Source organism: Sinocyclocheilus grahami, unplaced genomic scaffold, assembly GCF_001515645.1.
Source record: "Sinocyclocheilus grahami isolate Dianchi unplaced genomic scaffold, SAMN03320097.WGS_v1.1 scaffold533.1, whole genome shotgun sequence".
Lineage (NCBI taxonomy): Eukaryota > Metazoa > Chordata > Actinopteri > Cypriniformes > Cyprinidae > Sinocyclocheilus > Sinocyclocheilus grahami.
The window spans coordinates 510,555-536,485 of NW_015505712.1; the positions used below are offsets into that span (position 1 = coordinate 510,555).

The 25,931-nt window shown below is 37.9% G+C and overlaps 1 protein-coding gene across 2 annotated transcripts in view; it reads right to left on the bottom strand.

The window, feature by feature from the left end:
* LOC107555383 (guanine nucleotide-binding protein G(I)/G(S)/G(O) subunit gamma-12-like) overlaps nt 1-25,931 on the bottom strand; it is a 72,385-nt gene that overhangs the window by 14,217 nt on the left and 32,237 nt on the right. Inside the window, exon 1 of one of the 2 annotated variants that reach the window (XM_016238157.1) lies at nt 15,386-15,423. The exons of the other annotated variant lie outside the window; for it this stretch is intronic. The gene's annotated coding sequence lies outside the window, so the exon portion shown is untranslated. Of the gene's footprint in view, nt 1-15,385; nt 15,424-25,931 lie in introns of those variants that run through there. 2 annotated transcript variants of the gene reach the window in all.

Genomic DNA, 25,931 nt, shown 5'->3' on the forward strand with positions numbered 1-25,931 from the left:
TTCTAAAGTAATTGAAAAGGTCATTTGCAATCAGTTAGTAGAGCATTTAAATCTTGGTCATTTTCCATTACATCGTATGCAGTTTTGATTTAGGGTGCATCACTCTACGGAGACAGCAAATTGTTATTTAGTTGAACAAATTAAATCCAGTCTTGATAGGGGAGGTGTTGTTGGTGCTGTCTTCCTTGATTTTAAAAAGGCTTTTGATACTGTTAATCATAATGTTCTTTTATCTAAATTATCAAGGTTTATTTTTTCTACTAATACATTAACATGGATGGAGTCATACTTAAATTTAAGAAAACAATGTACACAAATTAATGATGCATGCGCACCATTTCTTGACTGTAATATTGGAGTCCCACAGGGGTCGATTCTTGGACCAATTTTGTTCAGCTTATACATTAATGATCTGCCTACAGTTTGTCCAGAGGTCCAGGTTCAGATGTATGCAGATGATACAGTTGTTTATACTTATGCTAAAACACAAGAACAAGCTGCTATCAAACTTACTGCTGCATTGAACAAAGTCTCAGATTGGCTATGTCATTCTTGCCTTACTCTTAATGTGAGTAAAACTGTGGGAATGTTTTTTTCGATCAAGAAAGTTGATGAGCGTTGTCCAGATATTTTAGTTAAAGGAGAGGTAATAAATATTGTTGAGCATTTTAAATATTTGGGTATGATTATAGATTCTAACTTAAATTTTAAAAAACAGATTAAAAAGGTCTCTAAAAGTACTAGAGCAAGCTTGATGATCTTTAGGAATATTAGGCACCAATTACCTGTGGCTGCTGTTAAACTCTTTATGCATTCAATGATTCTCCCTCATTTATCTTATACAAGTTGGTCTCATACAAGTATAAAACCATTATATACTATTTATAAACAAACTGTGAAAATCTTAGCTAAAAAGCCAAGGAGTTATCATCACTGCAATATTATTAAAAATTATAAATTATTGACGTTTGATAATTTTTTATTATTTGCTGATGTGTGCTTGATGTACAAACTATGTCATGATCTTGCACCACCACCTCTTAAACAATGTGTGACTTTCTGTAAGGATAATACCAGGCAGACTAGGTCATCAGTTAGAGGTGATTGTTCAACTAAATTGAAGAAAACTGTTTTTGTACAATCAGCTTTTTCAGTTAGAGCAGCAGAAATATGGAATTTAATACCTGTTAATATTAGAGAGTGTACAACATTTAGTATTTTTAAAACTACGCTCAAAGTATGGCTTAAGGAAAATCAAATATGTGATCATTGACTTGGTTTTGTAATTTAATGGAGTATGATGTGATATTGTGTGTTGTATGTACTGTATTGTTTGTGACTTAATATTGTAATTTTGTAATAACATCCTGCCCAGGGACTGCAGATGCAAATTAGCTTTATAGCTAACTCTGGCACAACACTGTTGTTGTGCGTTGTCCCTGTACAAATAAATTGAATAAAGAAAAAGAAAGAAAATGTAAATGTTTGTTACAATCCAAAAGCATTTAGAAAAGTAATAGTATCTCTTCTCAACAACCTGCATGATTAAGGTATGTTGCAGAAATGCAATGGTAAAAATGTTGTCTGATTCACAAGCAAATGACTATTTTTTCTGTTCAATTGTTGAACTATTAATGAATAAATTGTAAGACTTATTGTACAAAATCATAAGATACTGGACTGAATCAGTCAGCACTGAAGTAGCTTACTGAATCAACATTAAAGGAACAGTTCATCATTTACTCACCCTCATGTCATTTCAAACACATAAGACTTTTGTTCATCTCCAGAAAACAAATGAAAACATCTTTAATATTCTCTATCATTTTTCTCTATCCATTGAAAGTACACACAGCCAAAACTTTCAGGCATTAAAAAGTTAAAGACATCAAAATATAATCTATGTGAAGCAGTTTAATCCAAGTCTTCCAAATTTTGATGAAAATAAATAATTCACATATATCAACACACATACAGCACATCAAAAATGGTAAATGGACAATTAAACTTGCTTGCTTAATGAGTGAGAACCAATGAGGTTCGTTTCTCGCGCATCAAGAATGCATGGTTTAGCTTCTGCTTATCATATTGGATTGCCAGTTTTTTTGGCTCCTTTTTGCAGGTTTTGGTAATATAAAAAAAACATTAAAACAATATTTCTGCATTTTATTACAACATTATTATACAAACCCGATTCCAAAAAAGTTGGGACAAGGCCACGTTTACCACTGTGTGGCATCCCCTCTTCTTTTTATAACAGTCTGCAAACATCTGGGGACTGAGGAGACAAGTTGCTCAAGTTTAGGAATAGGAATGTTGTCCCATTCTTGTCTAATACAGGCTTCTAGTTGCTCAACTGTCTTATGTCTTCTTTGTCGCATCTTCCTCTTTATGATGCGCCAAATGTTTTCTATGGGTGAAAGATCTGGACTGCAGGCTGGCCATTTCAGTACCCGGATCCTTCTTCTACGCAGCCATGATGTTGTAATTGATGCAGTATGTGGTCTGGCATTGTCATGTTGGAAAATGCAAGGTCTTCCCTGAAAGAGACGACGTCTGGATGGGAGCATATGTTGTTCTAGAACTTGGATATACCTTTCAGCATTGATGGTACCTTTCCAGATGTGTAAGCTGCCCATGCCACACGCACTCATGCAACCCCATACCATCAGAGATGCAGGTTTCTGAACTGAGCGCTGATAACAACTTGGGTTGTCCTTGTCCTCTTTAGTCCGGATGACATGGCGTCCCAGTTTTCCAAAAAGAACTTCAAATTTTGATTCGTCTGACCACAGAACAGTTTTCCACTTTGCCACAGTCCATTTTAAATGAGCCTTGGCCAGAGTAAACGCCTGCACTTCTGGATCATGTTTAGATATGGCTTCATTTTTGACCTATAGAGATTTAGCCAGCAACGGCGAATGGCACGGTGGATTGTGTTCACCGACAATGTTTTTTGGAAGTATTCCTGAGCCCATGTTGTGATTTCCATTACAGTAGCATTCCTGTATGTGATGCAGTGCCGTCTAAGGGCCCGAAGATCACGGGCATCCAGTATGGTTTTCTGAGATTGTTCCAGATTCTCTGAATCTTTGGATGATATTATGCACTGTGGATGATGATAACTCTTTGCCATTTTTCTTTGAGAAACTCCTTTCTGATATTGCTCTACTATTTTTCACCGCAGCATTGGGGGAATTGGTGATCCTCTGCCCATCTTGACTTCTGAGAGACACTGCCACTCTGAGAGGCTCTTTTTATACCCAATCATGTTGCCAATTGACCTAATAAGTTGCAAATTGGTCCTCCAGCTGTTCCTTATATGTACATTTAAATTTTCCGGCCTCTTATTGCTACCTGTCCCAACTTTTTTGGAATGTGTAGCTCTCATGAAATCCAAAATGAGCCAATATTTGGCATGACATTTCAAAATGTCTCACTTTCAACATTTGATATGTTATCTATATTCTATTGTGAATAAAATATAAGTTTATGAGATTTGTAAATTATTCCATTCCTTTTTTACTCACAATTTGTAAAGTGTCCCAACTTTTTTGGAATTGGGTTTGTATAATTAATAATATATAATGTTCACTATTTACAGAGGGAAAATTGTGTTGCACAAAAATATATATATATCGATAGACTGAAAGGGAGATGAGGGAAGGGTGGATAAACACTAGTAGGAGCAATAGTAATAATGATACTTGCCTTAGCAAATACAGCTAATAACTACCCCCACTGACTTTAGGCATGACATTTTTTTTTTATGCATTTCTCAGTACTACTATGTACTCTATGCCGCAAGAGTATTTGTTGGTATGTACACTACTGAATGCCTTTCACATTAACGTTATTCATATTCACACACTGCACTAGGAGTTTTTTTTTTTTACAAGACTTGAGGAGAAATATATATATAGCTGCATTTCCAATGCTCAGACAGGAATTTGTCAGCTGGTCGTACCTCACATGAGAGCCCTTGACCACAGTGACAGTCCAATTCTGACTGGACCACCATCGCTGGGACAGAATCCAGCAAGTATGCACATTAAGTCTTTAGCATTCTGAACATAACGTCTTAAGATGTACATGAATCGAGCACTGTGTTCCTTAATGACTGGGTGGCGGCGTGGGTTACAAAGTTCTAAGAAGAACAAGCTATTTTTTATTCCCCTGTCCCACAGTGTTCTTTTGCCAGGTCTATTATCTCTCCTTCACACGGCCTGATTGCTAAGCGATGGTTATGGCTAAAATTGTGCCTTGTGCTGCTGTAACACAATAAGGCTGGATGCACAGTGCACAGAAAAGACAATGAGGACTGTGCTATAAGAGAACCGACGCACTCCAGCTTGTAAAGCGGGAGATATCTTATGGCTAGACAGCAAAACATGGTAGGCCGAGGTAACCAGTTTAACAGCATCCTCATGGGAGCTAATCTCCGAGAGCCAGATATTATCAGACAGACAGACTGAAGCCATGAAGAGTGGGGAAGAAGGGAGACAGCCTCTCTCACAGTGACGCACGGCTTTGGGAAGAGAAAGAGGGGGTGAGGAGTGTTGACAGAGGTGTGTACGTGCATGTGTTTGTTTAAATGGAGAGATGGGAGTCACAAAAAAGATTCCCACCCACATAAAATTGCTGAACACTTTAGCGCTGACTGTGAAGGTAATTCTATAGATAAGAGCACATTAAGATACTTGATCATGACAGACAAAAGATGACAGATTGTGTGAATGTCTTAGAGGTGTCAGGTATAGGCACTAAGCAGAGGTTGTTTAATTTACAGTGTGTACTCGGGACATTTAGCCAGTGAGTCACAGCTTGTGAGTTTCTCCCATGTCTCCAGAGTGTCTAGGACTGAGGGAATGAAGAAAAGAGGTGAAAAGTAAATGAACACCTACATCCCTGACACATCCGGGACAGTAAGACTCCAACAGCCTCCACCATGTCTAATTCAGACAGTATTCGTTTTTCTCGTCTTCTTTCTGGCTATGGCTACAATTACACTGTCACACCTTGAAGTCTGAGTCTCGAAATGTCATGTTCACACAGAATAAAAATCTCATATCATTATTAATGCAACTGCAGAGCAAATGCAGCGTAAATTCATTCATGCCACCTCTGAGCTGCATTAAACCGTCTGTGTAACTACATCTAAATGTCACTGTTTGTTTGTTTTTCACATTTGCTGGCACAGAAATTTTAGTATCTGATGTGAGCACACCAGACAGTGCTGGAACAAGTAAAAGTGCAGCGGTAAAATGCATTTGATCTCTCAGTCCCCAAACGCACAGACATCAGATCTCTCCCTCCTCACACATTCTTCAAGCTGGCACGCACACAGCTCTGCCCAATGCAATGTGGACGGGCCAGGTGAGAGAATTCAGAGACTCCGACTTCAGAGCATCTCGCCACATCTGCACGGCAGGATGAGAGCCAAAGGAGAGAATCGCCATCAAATGAGATGGAAGAGGAAGGATGTTTGCATTTGGGATGGGCGGCCCTTCTGAGGTATGGTGGGGCAGGAAATGGTGCGGCACAGTAGAGAAAGTTCAGTCAGGAACAACCAGATGCAACATCAATGAACGAACCCACCATCTGCTTCTATTAATATATCAGTATGGCACAAAGAGAGATGGGTGGGGGAGAGAATGCAGACCTGCAGTAGAAGTCTGTTTGCTTTTAGACCTTGGCTATTGAATGAGACAATCTGGCCATCTTAAATGGGTTGAGGGTGTGCGTGCACCTTGAAGTGGCCTCAACTGGCCTTTTAAGTCCACTTGTACTTGGAAGTTTGTGCCAAAAGCAGAGGCTCCACCCTTTCCCTTACACTTAAAAGTCAACATGAAATTAAAATTAAGTTTTTTAATGCATGGACTATTCATCCATGCTTATGTTTTTATTTATACATTTATTTTACTTAGTAATTTTTAAACAATGTCGTAACTCAATCATTTCGTGAAACAACAGACTTCTCTCTGTGATGTATGCCAAACTTCTCCAATCATTTTGTCTGCTTAAACTTTTCTTACAATCAACAGCAAGCTCACATTCAAATGTAGAACATCTGGATTTAATTCATACTAACCATTTTCATATTATATAGATACTTTTTTATAACATACTTTTTTTAATGGTCGCAAAGTAAGTTTCAAACCAAATGCAGTGCTATGACTATGTAGCATGTGATTTCAGATGCAGCTAAGAAGTTTCTAGTATGCTAAAGACCTTGATAAGGGGGTTCTGCTGTATTTAATTAGAGTTGGGGCTAACTAGATCGGGCACCCCTTTTTAAAGCAGTGAACAGTGGAAATAATTTGTTGTTTTCCTAGTACTGATATTTACGCAATAACTTCATGAAAGTTAATTTCCAGATGAGTCACTGGCCCCGTTTACACCAGGAATTATAATGCATTTACATCGATTCAATCACAAGTAGACAACGCTAAACAGAGTCTAAAATATTTTGAGCTTGTCCACTTTTAACCACTTCCAGAGGTAGTCAAAAACTCATTCAACTGGATTGCTTTTGTGATGTAGATGCTCATATGGTTAAAAGATTTGAACAGCCACAAAAGGTCACCTACTCAACAAAACTTTTGAGTGTTCTGAGCATTTTGAGAAAACGCACCTGATTCAAATTTTGCTATGCTGTGCCAAAACACATGTATTTCAATTGAAATCGCCATTATAATTTTCATATCCTTTCCATTCGCTTCCTTTCCTGCCCGTAAGCAGCGTAACAGCTTCATTCATTCAGTCTTACTTGTGCACTGAACTCGCCAGCCCACAAAAGTGATGTAGAGTATGACAAACTGTGTGGAAAATCTGAACATAAGTTGCCAAAGGAGATGCCTTTAAAAGGCATGCTAAGACATGTTAAGATATGTCACAGCTGACCACTTATGATCAGATCACTAAAAACATCTTAATACCAAATGGAAACAGGGCCAATAAGGTATATACAACAAATGGGACAGCAAAAAACATCAAGGAACATGCAACTTCTGAAACTGACTCAGAGTTTCGTTGTGTTCTTTTGTGGCATCAGCAGCTTTTATCCTCACTGTCACTGTTGTAAGTGCACTGACAAAGAGACAAACATTTGAAATCACTCGACATCTTCAGAGCTGCTGGTGGCCTGTCACCTTTTCTTCACCCTACTGTTTATGTTATGTTATGTATAAGTGCATCTTTAAGGAGATGAAAGAGGACGGGTGAGTCATGTAAAGGTTATCTTTTATGACAGTGTGCATGATCACCTTCGTTGAAAGCCTGTATGAGCAGATCACAGCTTTTGTTTGGGTCTTAGGTGTTTTATCGTGGAGTGGAGTTTGATAGGGGGCTCTGTGTGTGGTGAGAAAGAAAGGATTTCTTCTGTCTCTGTACAAACAGAACGTGCACAATAAAGCATTGACTCACCTTTATAAACCTGATAACACATACCAGACATGAAGACGAGCAGTCTGTCTGGACCCTGTTTGTTCTTCAACGATGCACAACAGACACTTTCATTTCACAGTTCATGCGATCAAAGCGGATCATTATATTCAGTGATCTCTGCATGCAGACAATAAAGAAGCTGTGGTTGCATGTGTGCTTCAGTGTTAAATATACGAGAAGGATTGCATCAAGGTTACCAGAAATGACAGTAGCGCATATAAGTTTTCCAGTTCCTCAAAATCTCAAATACTCATTGACTTGGCGAGAAAATGTTGCACTGGTGAACTCTGCTTGTGAGGTCTACATTTATCTTCTGGAAGTAGAAGAATATCTGAATCCCAGCCAAGTACACCACTGCTGAGAAACAACACTCAAGCATGTATGCACGTATGAAAAAAATGCAAACCTGCAATAAATAAAAATCACTACATAGAAAACGGAAATGAAAGAAAACAAGTTTTTCAAATAAAAAATAATTTACTTATCCACATTGGCTCTTTGAAAACATTCAAATTCACCATTTCAAGATCAGTCACATGAGGCACGAATATGCATTAGAACATGCACAAGTGTAAATGCTACAGTTTACACGAAACTGTTTTGGTCTTTTAAATTGCGAGCATATCAGAATGACCATCATTACAAGATTTCGCCTTGTATAATTCATAATTATAATTTGTTAATTCAGAAGTTTCTGAGAGCTCTGCATTGTACCAACTGACTGGTGCAACGTCAAACGAAAATAATCAAAATGGCAGTGGTTTTAGCAGGAAAATTAAGTTAAGCATTTATTTTTTATATTTTTGTTTAATATTAATTTCTATAATTGACTTGTTAATTGTCTTAATGAAGGATAATCTGAAAATAAACAACATACTGTACAATACAGTTTAATATAGCAAAGAGTTGATAGACTTTCTAATGTCTCACTACATAAACTACGAGTTTATTAAAAACGTATTTGCATATCAACCTGTTGTATTTTGGATTGTCATTTTGTTACTCAGATTCTTTTTGGCGTTAATAGTTTTTGGCACCAAATGAATAATTCCGCTTCCAAGGAAATTAACATCTCGGAGTAGAACATAATTGTGGTAATTACAACATAGCATGAATGCAGCATTAAGATGTGGTCACATTATCAAAATTTTGCCAAAATCTAAATTTCATTGTCAAAGTGACAAAGTTTTATTGTCTGTTATCATTAGTGTAGCTATGTATAAAGCACAGCTTTCAAACCACAGAAGTCACTTTCAAACCAAGCAAGCAGCATTCTGTTGGTCAATGCGGTGAACCCTAACCTATGGGGGTAAATTTTTCACCTGCAAGCAAAAGTGTGGATTCTTATTCAAATGACTAGATTTTGACCACGAAAATTTGCAGAACAATGTTAAATGTGACCATATATTTAGTCACACAAAGCTGTTGTATGACTTAGAAGACGTAAAATACACATATTGTATGGACTACTTTTGTGTTAATTTCTTAACATAAGAAACTTCATGTTACTCTTTATCTACCAAGACTAATTTTTGAGCTCAACAGATCCTGTCCCTGTTCACTTTGATTGTATGGAAAGAGCAAAGAATTTTGTGTTGCATGGAAGAAAGGTCTGGAATTATGACAATTTTATATTTTGGTCAACTATCCCTTTAATTTGAGCTTCAAAACAAAACCACATCACTACTGTCATTTACTGGAACATGCTAGATAGTTGCATAAAGACTGGAAGGGCCATTGAGTATCTGGAGTATTTCATGTTAAGCTGCTCAACTCTGCGTTTCCTGCTGTGCAACAGTACAGACGCACAACTCTGACGTCCGTCAGTCGTGCAATGCTCCAAGTGAGCAGGAGTGGATGTCATCATTTCTCAGCGGAGTAAATGTGAGGGACAGAGTAACAGAGACTACCCGGCAAGCCTGCACGGAGGAAAGCTACAACAGGAAGAGCGTGTATCTTACGCTCGAGCGGAGCGGTTTGGCCACAGCACCCTCCCCAGGGTCAACAGAGGAGGGGCTGATGCTGACAAGAGCTCAATCCCATTTTTTCCCTTCACACACCACTTCCTGGAGCCCTGAGCTCTGGGTTAGACTATTTTTGTGCTGCTCGAGCAAACACATTTAGGTCCTGCCAACGAATCCATTCCAAGTCTATGGGTCCAGGCCAGACTGAGCTCATCTCACAAGAATCCAGTTTCAAACTCACGGTTCCTCACATTAACGCATACTATGACCTCAAAAAGTATTTAGACGCATAAGCCACATTTAAAATGTATAAATACAATTGCATGAGATAAATCAAACAAAATCTGCAAAATACGTTTTGAGCTTGTTCCTGCTCAAAACTTACACATGGAAGAGTATCTTCATCCGTCATTATTTTTAAGTTTTTTAAATACTTTGTAACGTATTTTTGTAAAGTATTTTTAGCAAATATCATGCATTTTTAATTCATAAATATCAAAACATTTTTGATAGGTTGTACAGGTACATCTCAATAAATTAGAATGTCATGGAAAAGTTCATTTATTTCAGTAATTCAACTCAAATTGTGAAACTCGTGAATTAAATAAATTCAATGCACACAGACGGAAGTAGTTCAAGTCTTTGGTTCTTTTAATTGTGATGATTTTGGCTCACATTTAACAAAAACCCACCAATTCACTATCTCAACAAATTAGAATAATTCATAAGACCAATAAAAAAACATTTTTAGTGAATTGTTGGCCTTCTGGAAAGTATGTTCATTTACTGTACATGTACTCAATACTTGGTAGGGGCTCCTTTTGCTTTAATTACTGCCTCAGTTCGGCGTGGCATGGAGGTGATCAGTTTGTGGCACTGCTGAGGTGGTATGGAAGCCCAGGATTCTTTGACAGTGGCTTTCAGCTCATCTGCATTTTTTGGTTTCTTGTTTCTCATTTTCCTCTTGACAATACCCCATAGATTCTCTATGGGGTTCAGGTCTGGTGAGTTTGCTGGCCAGTCAAGCACACCAACACCATGGTCATTTAACCAACTTTTGGTGCTTTTGGCAGTGTGGGCAGGTGCCAAATCCTGCTGGAAAATGAAATCAGCATCTTCAAAAAGCTGGTCAGCAGAAGGAAGCATGAAGTGCTCCAAAATTTCTTGGTAAACGAGTGCAGTGACTTCGGTTTTCAAAAAACACAATGGACCAACACCAGCAGATGACATTGCACCCCAAATCATCACAGACTGTGGAAACTTAACACTGGACTTCAAGCAACTTGGGCTATGAGCTTCTCCACCCTTCCTCCAGACTCTAGGACCTTGGTTTCCAAATGAAATACAAAACTTGCTCTCATCTGAAAAGAGGACTTTGGACCACTGGGCAACAGTCCAGTTCTTCTTCTCCTTAGCCCAGGTAAGACACCTCTGACGTTGTCTGTGGTTCAGGAGTGGCTTAACAAGAGGAATACGACAACTGTAGCCAAATTCCTTGACACATCTGTGTGTGGTGGCTCTTGATGCCTTGACCCTAGCCTTAGTCCATTCCTTGTGAAGTTCACTCAAAACAAAATTGTATAAATTTTACTTGACAATCCTCATAAGGCTGCGGTTCCCTTTCAGTCGGTCACACATGACGTCACGTCGGATGACCGACAAAATTGGGATCTCGCTTAGAGAGACCAATCCACTTCGAGTGTAAACTAAACGAGCCAATGCACATTGGCATCCGATTATTGCATCCAGCTGCTGCTGATCACAGCGTGAGTATAAGTAGGCAGCAGATGCAGCGCATATTCAGCTTTTCGCTTCGGAGCCGAGCGGTTCTATCATTCTGCTCCTGACTTCTACATAGAGTAAAAACTACAGTCAAGCACACTCTTCGTGGGCTCTCGTGCTGGTGGTACGGCGCTTGGGTTGCACACAACAGGCTGCACTACCCCTGTGTTTGTTGCAGACGGCCATCTCCCCTGTGCGCTTCAGCACATTAAAAGAGCAATTTCCGCTTTCGTGGATGACTCATGCTCCCATTGTGGGGGTATGACCATCTCAGAGTTGCGGACCAGACTCCGTTACCTGCAAGGGGGCGGAGTGCCCGTGCCACTGCCTAGATCTGGGGTTCCCTCTGGCGGCAGCCGGGGGCGCCCTTTTTCTGGCAGTGGGCGGAATGGTCTTACGGTCACGGTGAGGAATTTCTCTCCGGGGATGCCCCAGCCAGCCAGCACTCCGAAACCAGCGGAGCCCTCAAGAGAGCAGGCTGGACCCTCCTGAGCCGGATTTCTCTGGGGATGAAGATCTGTCAGCGTTGCCGCCCTCTGGGCGGTCAGCGATGCCGGATACGGACCCGGAAATGATGGCTATGCTTTCCTGGGCCGCCGAGAGTGTCGGGCTCGAGTGGAATCTTCCACCGCGCCCCAAACCCTCAAGGTTGGACGAATGGTTTCTCGGGGTGGCTCGCGCTGGTTCTCAGGGCCCCAACCCAGTGCCTTTCTTCCCGGAGGTGCATGATGAGATCGCTGGGTCATGGACGGCACCTTTCACTGCCAGAAACCGGCCCAGTGGCTCATTCTCCCTCACCACCCTTGATGGGGGTCCAGCGCGGGGGTACTCGGGATTTCCCCAGGTGGAGCGGTCAGTTGTGATGCAGTTGTGTCCAAATGCTACTACCACTTGGCAGGGCAAACCGTTGCTCCTCTCCCGGGCCTGTAGGCACTCGTCGACCTTGATCGGCAGTGCTTATACGGCCTGTGGAGAAGCTGCGTCCGCCTTACACGCTTCGGCGTTATTGCAAGTGCACCAGGCTAAGGCAATGAGGGACTTGCACGACGGTGGTCACGACCCGGAAGTTCCCAAAGAACTCCGCACCATGACGGACATTATGTGCGAGATGGACAAGACACGATTCTTGAACGCCCCTGTGTCCCAGGCCGGCCTGTCGGCGACACGGTGTAGAACTTGCCCAGCGGTTCTCCACTGACAAAAGCAGACTGAGGCCATCAGGTACATCCTGCCCCGGCGTGCTGCCTCCACCCGGCCGCCGGTGGCAGCACCTCAGCCCGATCGTCGCCGAGGGCGGCCCCCAGCCGCCGCCCCTGCTCCTGCGCAGCATCCGCAGCAGCCTCCAACAAAACTGCGCCGAGGAGCCGGCCGCAGGGCAGCCGCCCTGCCCATCCAGGCCCCCGCCAGACCTGGTGGTAAGCGGTTGCCTGTGGTTCAGGAGTGGTTTAACAAGAGGAATACGACAACTGTAGCCAAATTCCTTGACATGTCTGTGTGTGGTGGCTCTTGATGCCTTGACCCCATTCTCAGTCCATTCCTTGTGAAGTTCACTCACATTCTTGAATCGATTTTGCTTGACAATTCTCATAAGGCTGCGGTTCTCTCGGTTGGTTGTGCGTCTTTTTCTTCCACACTTTTTCCTTCCACTCACCTTTCTGTTAACATGCTTGGATACAGCACTCTGTGAACAGCCAGCTTCTTTGGCAATGAATGTTTGTGGCTTACCCTCTTTGAAGGGTGTCATTGATTGTCTTCTGGACAACTGTCAGATCAGCACTCTTCTCCATGATTGTGTAGCCTAGTGAACCAAACTGAGAGACCATTTTGAAGGCTCAGGAAACCATTGCAGGTATTTTGAGTTGATTAGCTGATTGGCATGTCACCATATTCTAATTTGTTGAGATAGTGAATTGGTGGGTTTTTGTTAAATGTGAGCCAAAATCATCACAATTAAAAGAACCAAAGACTTAAACTACTTCAGTCTGTGTGCATTGAATTTATTTCATACACGAGATTCACAATTTGAGTCGAATTACTGAAATAAATTAACTTTTCCACGACATTCTAATTTATTGAGATGCACCTCTATAACATGACATTTTACAAACTGAACTAACTAAAGCTCAAATTATCTGATATTTTATTGACCTTGTGACAAATTTTATTAGCTGCAAAATAAATGCCACTTGCTGTAATCTAATACAATATCAAATGCTCGAGGGCCAGTCAGATACAAAAGTGCTTATGTTGCTGTCTTTACTTTCTAAACTTAATTTACTCTCTGTATCTCTATGCAAACACCTAAATCTCTCCACAAACAGTCACATTAAAAGAGCAAAGCAAGGATTTGTATGAGTGCGCAGGCAATGTGTGCACACATACAAAAGCACAATAGCTCATAACGTAAGCGAAAGCAGCACAGGATCAAGAAATTGCTGTAGATGTGAGTACAGTAAAGCTTTGGGTGTGTTCCTGAAACTGACCCATCAAGGATGCATGGCAAGGTTGTTTAGTCACCTTTTACCTTCTTTTCGTTTAAAAACAATCTCCGTTGTGTTAAGAATCGCAGCTTACATTCATGACAATGACACCCTATAACAGATGCACAGAGCCAATTGCTGTGAGATTTAGCTACAATGCAACACATACTTACTAATTTATGCATGTGGCAACCAAGTATGACTATTCTGTGCCAAACTGAGTGGAAAAAAGGAAACATGCATCAGTCTGTTTAGTAGTCTCAATCTGTGCGTCAGTGACTTGTATGCTAAGACGTCACATTTCCATCTAAATCTATGTTTACTCTCCAGTTATGTGCCAAGAACATCAAAGATGAAAGACAGTACTGACATATTATAGCAAAGTTATATTTAAATCTCCTAAAATCACCCTTACTAACCTCTACTTTGGTCTATTTTAATCAACCCATCCATATGCACAAAAATATTCCTACAACTATTTGCTGTTTCTTAAGAACTGTTATGACAAGCAAACAGTGCAGATGAGATTATGAGATATTTCAGTGGAATTGACAGCAGGCACAAGACATGCTGCAGAAAAAGGACAATGATGGCAAGAGGCAGGAATGTGAGGTGCAGCTCCACACACACACATAGGCACACATTTTTACAGTAGAAGAGTCCATTCTTATCTCTTAAACATGGTGTCACATGTACACTGTTAGGTTATATGCTCTTGTTATCTTTTAGATGGCGACAGTCTTTTACACACCCGTAAGGAAAGAAAAAAGAAAAATCACAAATGTTTAGTATCTTCAATATCTCAATCGGTACTTCTAGACAACAATGACGTTATATGGGGGGCAAATAAGGAATTTTGCAAGCCACCTATGGTAAACAACCATATTAATCTCACATGTGTCCTCTAGAGTTTATGAAAAATCAAACTCTGCTCATATTTGCCAAGATACTATAATAAAATCTGCAGTCAAAAGTCAGATATTCTAACAATTCTCAATGATTTCTTCTAAGACTAAATGATCTGAGTGAACTATGCTATAGAGTATTGATTTTTTTTTCTTTTACAGCTTTGTAATTGTACTGTTATCTGTAATTTTCATTTTTTTCCCCTCTAAAGGACAAATGTGATAATTAAATTAAATATAATTGAGAATGTCATTATGCATGGCTTAACAATAAGGGTTTTCTTCCACTGTGCTTAATATTTCAACTTTAACAAACATTTATCAACAGAAATGTTAAACAACTGACAGTAATATTTAGTGATGCAAAGTATTTTTTTGTCAAATTCTGCAGTTTTGAACTGAAAATAGACTTTTTCATTCACGTGATTCATGTAGAGTACTCTGTTTCCTATTTCAATGTGATGAGACAAGAAACATTAAAAGGACATTAAGTAACAACAAATGTCTGTGGGAAACTTGCACAACAAACTAAATCACCATGTACTGCCTTTTTGAGATATTTCAATGTGACTCGGTGAGGAAAGTCCCTGATGCAGGTGAAAACGGCCTCTTTTATTTTTGTGGAGGGAAAGAGAGAGAAAAACATAAGGATGACCTCATCGTGGCATAACTTAACAATGATGTGTGTTCACAAGCAAATCTCTTACCTAAATGACTGCACACTGTCCCTACTGGCCAGAGAAAGGACAAAGAGTGTGTACAAGGAAGAGATGTGTGTGTGTGTGTGTGTGTGTGTGCTCAGGCTGACCTCAGCGGGTAGGAAGAGGTAAGACGGGGAAATCAAGCTGGATTCTCGAACACTTCAACGGCTGATGAGAAAACACCTGACCAAAGAACACATTCCTGCATAGTTACTCACCTCCTCAGTGCAATTCAAAGAACACACACTCACACAAACACTTGCATACGTAAGCTTACATATTGTATGAGAAAATCTAATGCACATAACCTTGCATTGTAGATGTACTTTTACTATTTACTATTATGTAAATTATCACGTGCATTGTATACTTTAATCATTGTGTTTTACACAATGTTGCACACAAAATGTATAGCATATATCATACAGACTTAAATTTGCAAACTATTGCACAATATCAGATTTATATTAGAAAAATTGAAATAACAGACAGATTAATCAATTATCAAAATAGCTGTTAGATGCAGCTCAGAAGGTACAATTATTAAAATTCTGTCTAAAAAACAGGTAATTATTTTTATATATGTGTTTATGGCTGATAACCGATAACCAAAATCTTAAAATATTCATTTTAAGATTTTGCTAGAGATTAAATGAAAGCGTCCAATCAGGCTTATAAACGATATACAGTATAATATATTGTGAAACCCTAATTATATTGACTTTTTGCATATTGTTTGAAGGAGATCTTTGTGAAAGAGGGAGAATATCTAATTAATTGAGGAATTAATAAAAAAAAAGAAGAAGCCCTAAATTATACAAATCTATTGTTTGACCAAATGTTCCTTTAACTGAAAAAAAAACAAAAAATCATCTAAGCCATTCAAATAGGTAACACTTTACAATAAGGTCTCATTTGTTAACATTAGTTAATGCATTATCCAACTATGAACCAACAATGAGCAATATATTTTTACACCACTTATTAATCTTTGTTAATGTGAGTTCAAATACAATTATTAATTGTGCATGTTAGTTCACAGAGCATTAACTAATGCTAACAGATACAACTAATCATAATCAACTAGGAATAATAAATGCTATAGTATAAGTATTGTTCATTGTTAGTTCATGTAGTTAACTAATGTATGGAATCTCATAAAGTATCGCCAATCTATAAATATGCAGAGATATAGTTATCAAAAATCAGAAGCCTGAAGAATATCTAATATATTATTGTTTCTCCCACATGCAATGCTCTACACCCTGTGTGAATCTCTGGCCTCTGCATGGCTGCAATCTTGAGAAGGGGCCTCAATGCAGAGAATTCAGAGTTAATGCTTAACTGGGAGCTGGGCGTTAGTTCAGTTCAGTTCCTCCCTTGATTCTTAGAAGTGCCAGCACTGTTTCTAGTGAAGTGAAACTGAAAGATTTCTCTGAACAGGTGGAAAAGGATAAGACTACCTGATTAAAAACGGCGCCTGCAGGGCCAAGGACAAGAGGGGAGCTGCTTGTGGTGCTGTTGAGCAATAACATGTCCGTTAAAAAAAGGAAAAGCAATGAAGACATTTCAGAGAAACCGCTGTCTATAAAAAGGATTTGATTGTCTTACGGTTAAGCTGAGTAAATGGAAATATAACTGAAGTGAAAACCCTGAAACAGACAAGTCTGTTAAAATGCAGTGCAGCAGGGTCAAATGCTTAAATCAGAGGAATGTGCATTCAAATCAAATGCAAGCTATCTAAAGTCACACAACAATCTTGTTCTGTACTCTCACTCATCCTTCACTACTCAATCTCTTTCCATGAGAGTCATGCACATGGGGTCGTCCACCTTGCTCTGGTGGGAGGACAGGACAAGGTAGGAGTGAGTATATGTTTGTAAATGTGTGTGACCGACCACAAGTCCTGCTGTGGTCTGGAAGCTGTTCTCTTGACCTGCAGATGGAATGTGTACTGTGAGCAATCTTAGTGGGGGGCCGGCTAATACGACCCTTAGAGAGACAGAATGGCTCATGGGAAGGTCCCTCCCCTCTCTTCTCTTGTTCATTTTTCATGCTCCAACGTCCCAAGGAGGAAGTGAGGAAGAACTGAAAAGCTTGGGGAAAAAATCCCACCATAAACAATGCAAGGAGCATTTTCAATCAGTCTGTGACAGTTTAGAAAGCACACAATTGGTCTTAAGTGTTATTTTCACAACTCATGGACACAACCTCTAATATAACCTAAGGAGTGTCCATGCAGATTATACATCAATGACAAAAAATTTTTTTGTCAATAACAAAAGCTACAAGACACAAAACATGTGCCGGTATTCGGTACTGCGATATATCACGATAATGAATATCTTCAAAATACCGAGAATAATTACTTAATTACAAATGATTCCGAATTTTCAATGCATTTTTAAGAATACTTTTCCCATCAGCTGGTCACAATGCACAACACCGCTGTATGCTGCGTCAATGACACATGTGTACTCTGATGTAAACAAGCATGGATAAGAAGCACATGGCAGAGACTGGATTCGTCTGAAAGAAGAAAGTCATATACACCTAGGATGCTTCAAGGGTAAGTAAAACCATTTTTGGGTGAACTAACCCTTTAACTATAAGGGAAAAAAATACTAAAACACGGCAATGAATTAATAAATCATGGGAGCAAATTTTAAATTTTATATGTATTTTTATCTACATGTTCAAAATACCGAGAATAATTACTTAATTACAAATGATTCCGAATTTTCAATGCATTTTTAAGAATACTTTTCCCATCAGCTGGTCACAATGCACAACACCGCTGTATGCTGCGTCAATGACACATGTGTACTCTGATGTAAACAAGCATGGATAAGAAGCACATGGCAGAGACTGGATTCGTCTGAAAGAAGAAAGTCATATACACCTAGGATGCTTCAAGGGTAAGTAAAACCATTTTTGGGTGAACTAACCCTTTAACTATAAGGGGAAAAAATACTAAAACACGGCAATGAATTAATAAATCATGGGAGCAAATTTTAAATTTTATATGTATTTTTATCTACATGTCATGTGTGGGGTTTCATAGTAACCCAGATTTTTGCTTTTGGAAAAAAAATTTTGTGGTTACTGTTTGTCACAAATGATTTTAATTGCACTAACTTGTACCCAGAATATTCCTTTAACTACATTTCGAATTAAGCAGCATTAGTGATGTGTTAGAATTAGATATGTGCCACTCATCTGCTCTGAGACTGTACATCATGTGCGCTCATAAATATTAATAAGGCTGAGAAGATAAGGATTTCAATGGCAGATATGATTCATATAAACACTGAGGCAGTTCTAAGAAACGTTTTGTGTATAAAATGTACTGATCCAACACAGAGGGACACACATATACAGTACACACGGTGAGCCAATACATTGCAAGCACAAATAGCACGAGCATCTGAACCATGTCAACTGTAAGTTGTTCATAAGCTTTGCTGCTTTTTTAATGAAGAGAAACATCCGTGTGTTTGAAACCCAGTAATTGCCAGAGGTCTGTGTCCGAATGTCTGATCTTGATGTGCATGCTGGGAGACGAGGTTTATCCTACAGGAAACACAGTGTCTAAACTGCCTGTGATGCACACAGACTAAACATACACAACTGCACATGCAACAGCACATTACACCCACATGCACAGACAGCAGTGATGGGAAACTACTTCAAAAGACTCATAATTTAAAGTGGTTCAAGTCCAGTTAAGCTAACCATTTGCATTATATAAAGTGACACAATACAAATATTTCTAGCATACCAAAATTGCTCAAAACTTGCAAAAATGCAGAATTGTCCTTTTAAATTTATGTGCAAAAGCCAAAAAGTGCTTCTAGCTGTTTTTTTTCTTTCATTATTTGGAATCCAGTTTGAATGAATTTCTATTCCCCTGTTCCAGTAAAGGTTGGTCACTCATTTCTCTAACTAGGGACAGTGAGTGTGAAAAGTGAACCTGGCCTGTATCATACTGTAAAAACATAGCGATGAACATCAGTATTATTTGACTATACATTATATTATTTTGCAAAATTATTGTTACTTTTCAATATTATTCTGTATATTACTACAAAAAGAAACATTAAATGGGGAATTATGAATTTGTGATTTTGATTTATTTTATTTGTAATTTTATATATAGGCTGCACGACTTGGCCAAAACCTATTGTGATTATTTTATTATATATTGCAATTGAGATTGAACTGTGATATTACATTTCATGAAAATGTTTCATACTGCTGCTGAGACATCCAGACACAAAAGACAAAATTTCCATTAGAAGTAGAGAATGGTACTTTTAAGGGGGTTCATACAGTACATGAGTTCACTCTTTACATGAACCAACTAACACTGCAAGCTACAATACAAATATTTATGTCTAAAATCTTTACTTTCAAATACAAGTCAAATTCCTAAAGCTTTAATTTTGGAGGAATTTCTTCTGCCCACATGAACTTTAGTCCACAAAATTTTTTTTGGAAATTATGCAAATGTCAACATAAAGTCAATCTAGCTAAATGTGTACCCAAATGCACATTAAACGCAGCGTTTGCAGAGAAGCAGCATTTACTGTGAACCGAGCTGCTCTGACAATGCAATATTATAAGATGCACGTGCATAAATAAATACTCTGAAACATGCACTGCAACAGATTATATAATTAAATAATAGTCTTTCATTTGATAATCACAATTTGGTAAGATATACTGCTGTTTCAGTTTTATTTATATTTACATTTTTAATGTTACATTCGATTTAATTAATCCCTGATTACAAAAAATACCAATGTGCAAATAAGAAATAATTAAAGCAAAAAAGAGAGAGTTTATCTTATACTGAAACTGGAATATTAACACTCATTAAACTGTGGGGGTGAGAGGACTGGCAAAGCTGCCTCCCTCTACTTTCCAACACATTAATAATCTCTGGCCACCGACAGCCACTGCCGCTGCAATTAAACTCTACTTATTTATGGCCAGGCAAATATTTCCTTTTCCTCTGTCTGCCAAGACATGGCTTCAAATGAACCTCAAAAACAAAACAAAAAGAGAGGACAAAAAGTGCCATGAAAGGCAGACTGCAAGCAGAATTTCAGGCATGTGGAGATTTTTCCTGTGAGGCCACAGAGGGTTTGGTCACATGCCGCTGACCTGTGATCATCACTGAATATATCGGCTCATGTCCTGCTGAAGGCAAGGTTGATGGAAATGATTCCAGATTACATACACATATACTGTATACTGGCATCGACTGATAAGTTTCTTCTGTTTGGCCGATAAGTGCCATAAGCGAGACTTTTATTTTAACAGCATTGAGAACCTAACCACGCAGACACTGACAGTCTTAGTTTACTGTCTTTGTTTAACAGTTCTGTCTAATTAGTAATAGAAAGGCAAACACTATCACATTTTCTCATATGCTGTTGGCATTCAGCAAATATGCATGTGAATCAATATTTAATCCCTCAAACCTTGCAAACTTTCAGCTGTTAGATTCTATGAAGTGTGCGATTGTAATAAACAAATAAAAAAAATAAAAAAACAGTTCGTTCTCGTTCTGGTGTAAGTAACAAACTATGCTGCGCTATATGCAATTTGAGGTTCATTGTGCGCTGTATGTAAAATTAGTTGTAGTATGTACTGTAAAATGTTACCTGGTGTTTGACAAAATATGGTGCATACAGAATTACAAGATTATTGAGTGAACTGTTTACTTACTTTTTAGTCATGTTTCTTTAACAATTCCTTTATTTGTAAAAAAAACAACAACTATGTAATAGGATTACAGAATCGATAAGTTGCTAACTAAAGTATAAATTTTGTCATTTTTCAAATCATTTTACATGTTTATTCATTTTCAAATTCTTCATAATTTAGTAAATATTATGTAAAATAAATATGCAGTTTATTGCAAGATATGTTGTTTAGTATCTTCAAATGAAATCTGTGTAAGATCATATATATTGTCTTTATATTAGCCATCAGCCACCTCACATTATCAGCATTGGCCATAAAAAAATTCTATATTGGTCGACCACTATTCTTTTTTATTGTCCCTCAGATGAAAATCATATATCAAATCATTCAGAGAAGTCAAGTCTGCTAAAATGTAACACTAAACTGCCACAAACAAACAGAGCAATGTTTTTTTTTCAACTAAAATTAGATTACTTATAATTGCACATAAATCTGGGATTTAAAAAAAAGTGTTTTAGTGGAAACTGTGCAAACTCCTCATGAGCACACATTTTGCCATCGAGACACATGTTGGAAAACATAATAATAACGTCTCTACAGCCCCATACCAGTTTGGAGATTTTCATGCAATCTAATGCATAAAATGCATACAAATTTCAATAAAGTTTCATAGTATAGGTACAGCTGAGATAAAGTTTAACATTCTGCATCATACTAACAGGCAAATTAAATACACAATAATGGCTAACACACATGTCTGGACTGGATTCCACGAATGGCATGCTATCAGTGTGAGAAAGAAAGCCTGAGTTCCAGGAATGTGATCTGAGATGACCCACTTAAAGAAGGTGAAATAGGCCAGTGTGACAAGGACCAGGTAACCCACACAGCGCTCTGATACTCCCCAAAAAATCTTACAACACGCTTCTGCAATGGACAAGAAGTCAAATGTCCAAGCCCTGATTTTGACTCTGAGGGTGGACAACAATACACTCGTAAAGAGCACTTCCTGTCTCCTGCTAGCCAATTAGTGTCTGTAAGATTTGAATTGGCCCTTTTCCCAGAGGAGAAAGCTGCAGAAGGTACAAAACAACAAAGGATTCAGACTATCAGAGCTATTACTGTTAAACAAATCTGACGGCTGTCAGGAGACCATGACTGCACAAGACATCCGACAGATTCAGCCATGAGGGAAATCTGTGAACGAATTAGCTCTGGTTCAAGTGTCTCAATGGTATTGTGTGTGTGTGTCTGTGTGTGTTCATATCTCTCTGTATTAAATAGCTCTTTAAAAACTCTCTTCAAAAACAGCCTCAACTAGGGCTGGGCGATTTTTCCGATTTTAGCGATTAATTCAAATGTATTGTTTTGCCACGATTTTCTTTTTTTAGAAACAAGGTACAAAACAACAAAGGATTCAGACTATCAGAGCTATTACTGTTAAACAAATCTGACGGTTGTCAGGAGACCATGACTGCACAAGACATCCGACAGATTCAGCCATGAGGGAGATCTGTGAACGAATTAGCTCTGGTTCAAGTGTCTCAATGGTATTGTGTGTGTGTGTGTCTGTGTGTGTTCATATCTCTCTGTATTAAATAGCTCTTTAAAAACTCTCTTCAAAAACAGCCTCAACTAGGGCTGGGCGATTTTTCCGATTTTAGCGATTAATTCAAATGTATTGTTTTGCCACGATTTTCTTTTTTTAGAAACCGAGGAATTTTGAATAGAAATATTACCAAATGTTAGAATTAGACACTTTGACAATATGCCAGTGAAACGAATGATCCAACCGCATGTCGGCTCACGTGATTAACCGCTCACGTGTGACGCGCTCTGTGAAGGACCATTAATATAGTTAGCACACAGAATGCACACAGAAATAGCACACAGGATGCACTTTTGTGTTGAAAAAGATGCGATGCGGGCAGTGGAATAGGTAAAGCATGCAAGAAGATGGGAGTGAACTTCTTTTAACTTGAGCACAGTGTTTTTAGAACGGCGTTTCATGCATGAGACACTGCAACAGTCAAACACATCCATGTTTACACAGAAAAAACAATGGAAAGGCAGCGCAATCGAATAAAAAACCTGTAAAGAACTACTACTGTATGTCTGATATTTCATGTTTGCATCATGGTGACAGGCTGAAAGCTGCTGTTGTTTTTACAGAACATTTATAGTTAATGATAGTCTACTGGTGTTAGGGATGTAACGATTCACTCAACTCACGATTCGATTCGATTCACGGTTTTGATCTCACGATTCGATTCGATTCACGATTATTATAATTTTTTTAACAAAATGAGATTTAAGACAAATTATAAATTAAATGTGTCCTTTTATTATTGCTTGGACAAAATGCTGCACATTTCTTTGTGAAATTGATATATAATAATATACTAATATTGCACTTGCATATTACTGCTCTTTTGTAGGTTTTGATTGCTTCTATTGTCCTCATTTGTAAATCGCTTTGGATAAAAGCGTCTGCTAAATTACTAAATTTAAATATAATGTAAATGTAAATAACAAAACTAAATTGAAATTTTAAAACAAGCCCCAAATCAAATAAATAACACAAATTAAAATAATTATCTTCATATAAACAAAATAAGGCTTTGTCTCTGCTCTTTCCTTTTAAAATTAGAGGCAACCACTGCATTTTAATCTTGATCCAAACAAAGATGCTGCATACATGCAACATGAGCAGTTTTTAAACTAAATTAGATTGTATAGTTTCGAAATTTGAAGCAAAAACAGAATGGTTTGACTTCAGTTTTGTGAAACTTTAAATAAAAATATCTGCATGAAACAGCAAAGCTGAATGAGATGCTGATTCACTCTCTGCCAGCAGGCCGCTGTGCTTAAAGCGTTTCCTGGTTTCCGTGTAAACAAAGCAGCGCTGAACTTATGAACTTTCATATGCATTATACAGAGGCAAGATGAAAAGAAAAAATACCATCTAAACTTTTCTAAAGACAGTAAGTTCACCTCAGACATGCATTCATATAAACTCCTACACCTAAATGAATCACGATTTGTTTAGCATCTCAACCGATTTGAATCGTCACATATTTGAATCGATTTTCAACCTGCTCGCGGTTAATCGTTACATCCCTAACTGGTGTTATACCTTCAGTCATTTTGAATTTGAATTACCGTGACTTTTGAATTTTTTTTAAAGCATTTTCCTCTTATTATTTCTGAACACATAATATGTATAAGACAAGTTTGTACAATATGTACTTGTAGTTTATGCATCTTTTCTGCAAAGATATTTAACAAGTGATTTGTAACATTTACATCACGTTGACAACTTCCTGTGTGCTGCACTTAGAATAGAATTTTCTTTAACTAGAGGGTTAATAAAGAAAAAGTATCTTGAATCATGTTGTAGTTACATTTTCAAGTTGACTAGTTAAAAATCGTAAAAAAAATCGAGAATTGGTCAAACATTCTAGAAAAATCAAGATTAAAATTTTTTGCAAAATCGCCCAGCCCTAGCCTCAACAGATTCACCTCAGACATGCATTCATATAAACTCCTACACCTAAATGAATCACGATTTGTTTAGCATCTCAACCGATTTGAATCGTCACATATTTGAATCGATTTTCAACCTGCTCGCGGTTAATCGTTACATCCCTAACTGGTGTTATACCTTCAGTCATTTTGAATTTGAATTACCGTAACTTTTGAATTTTTTTTAAAGCATTTTCCTCTTATTATTTCTGAACACATAATATGTATAAGACAAGTTTATACAATATGTACTTGTAGTTTATGCATCTTTTCTGCAAAGATATTTAACAAGTGATTTGTAACATTTACATCACGTTGACAACTTCCTGTGTGCTGTACTTAGAATAGAATTTTCTTTAACTAGAGGGTTAATAAAGAAAAAGTAACTTGAATCATGTTGTAGTTACATTTTCAAGTTGACTAGTTAAAAATCGTAAAAAAATCGAGAATTGGTCAAACATTCTAGAAAAATCAAGATTACAATTTTTTGCAAAATCGCCCAGCCCTAGCCTCAACAGACTGTCTCCAGAGGCGGCTGGCTCCCAAAGCAGCATCCAAACTGAAATCCTATACAAAAGTACTCTATCAAACCACTGCAAATATGCGGCAAGCTAGGTAATGACCTGATGATGATTTTCTGGGTAGTAAGTTTTATTTCATTACTTTGAAATATATCTCTCCTTTCAAATCTCTTTGGACATTACATTATAGAACAAATAACAAAAAAACTACCACAAACACATTTTGCAAAATATTTTCAACAAATACTACTTACTATGACTTTAACATGTTGCTAAGCTAATCACTACTGATACTGTAACAAGCTTTTAAAACACAGAGCACACAAAAAAAGTGTTTTTGTTTACAACTTTTTAACTTGTTCACTTATTTAATTTAATTTTCATTCACTCGATTTAGACACAATTTAACAAAAGGAGGCCTTTACACAACACTATTTTCAACTAAAAAATTGAAACTTTATGCATTTTGTCAGTTCATTTATTCGACAATGACATTTTGGGGGCCTGAAAATGGGTTTCAAAGTTCATGTTTTTGAAAACGATACCATTACCACCAAACGACACTTATCGTTACATAAATTAGTAAAAATGGTGATGTCTTGCACATATTATAACTGTTTAGTCTATAGGTGCACATAGTCTATATGTACAAGGAACCTAATTAGTGCAACATGGCCACAATTTAACTAAAACGAGGGAACAAATTAGTAAATCGTTGCCACAAATGAACTAAAATGAGGAAACAAAAAGTGGCCACAAGTTAATAAATCATGAGAACTTCTTAATTCATAGCCACCACAGTATTGGCTTTTTTTCTTTTGCATTCCATGTGCAGGTCTCTTTACATTTATAATTAAACTGAACTTATTTTTTGGTGTTGAATGAAATATAA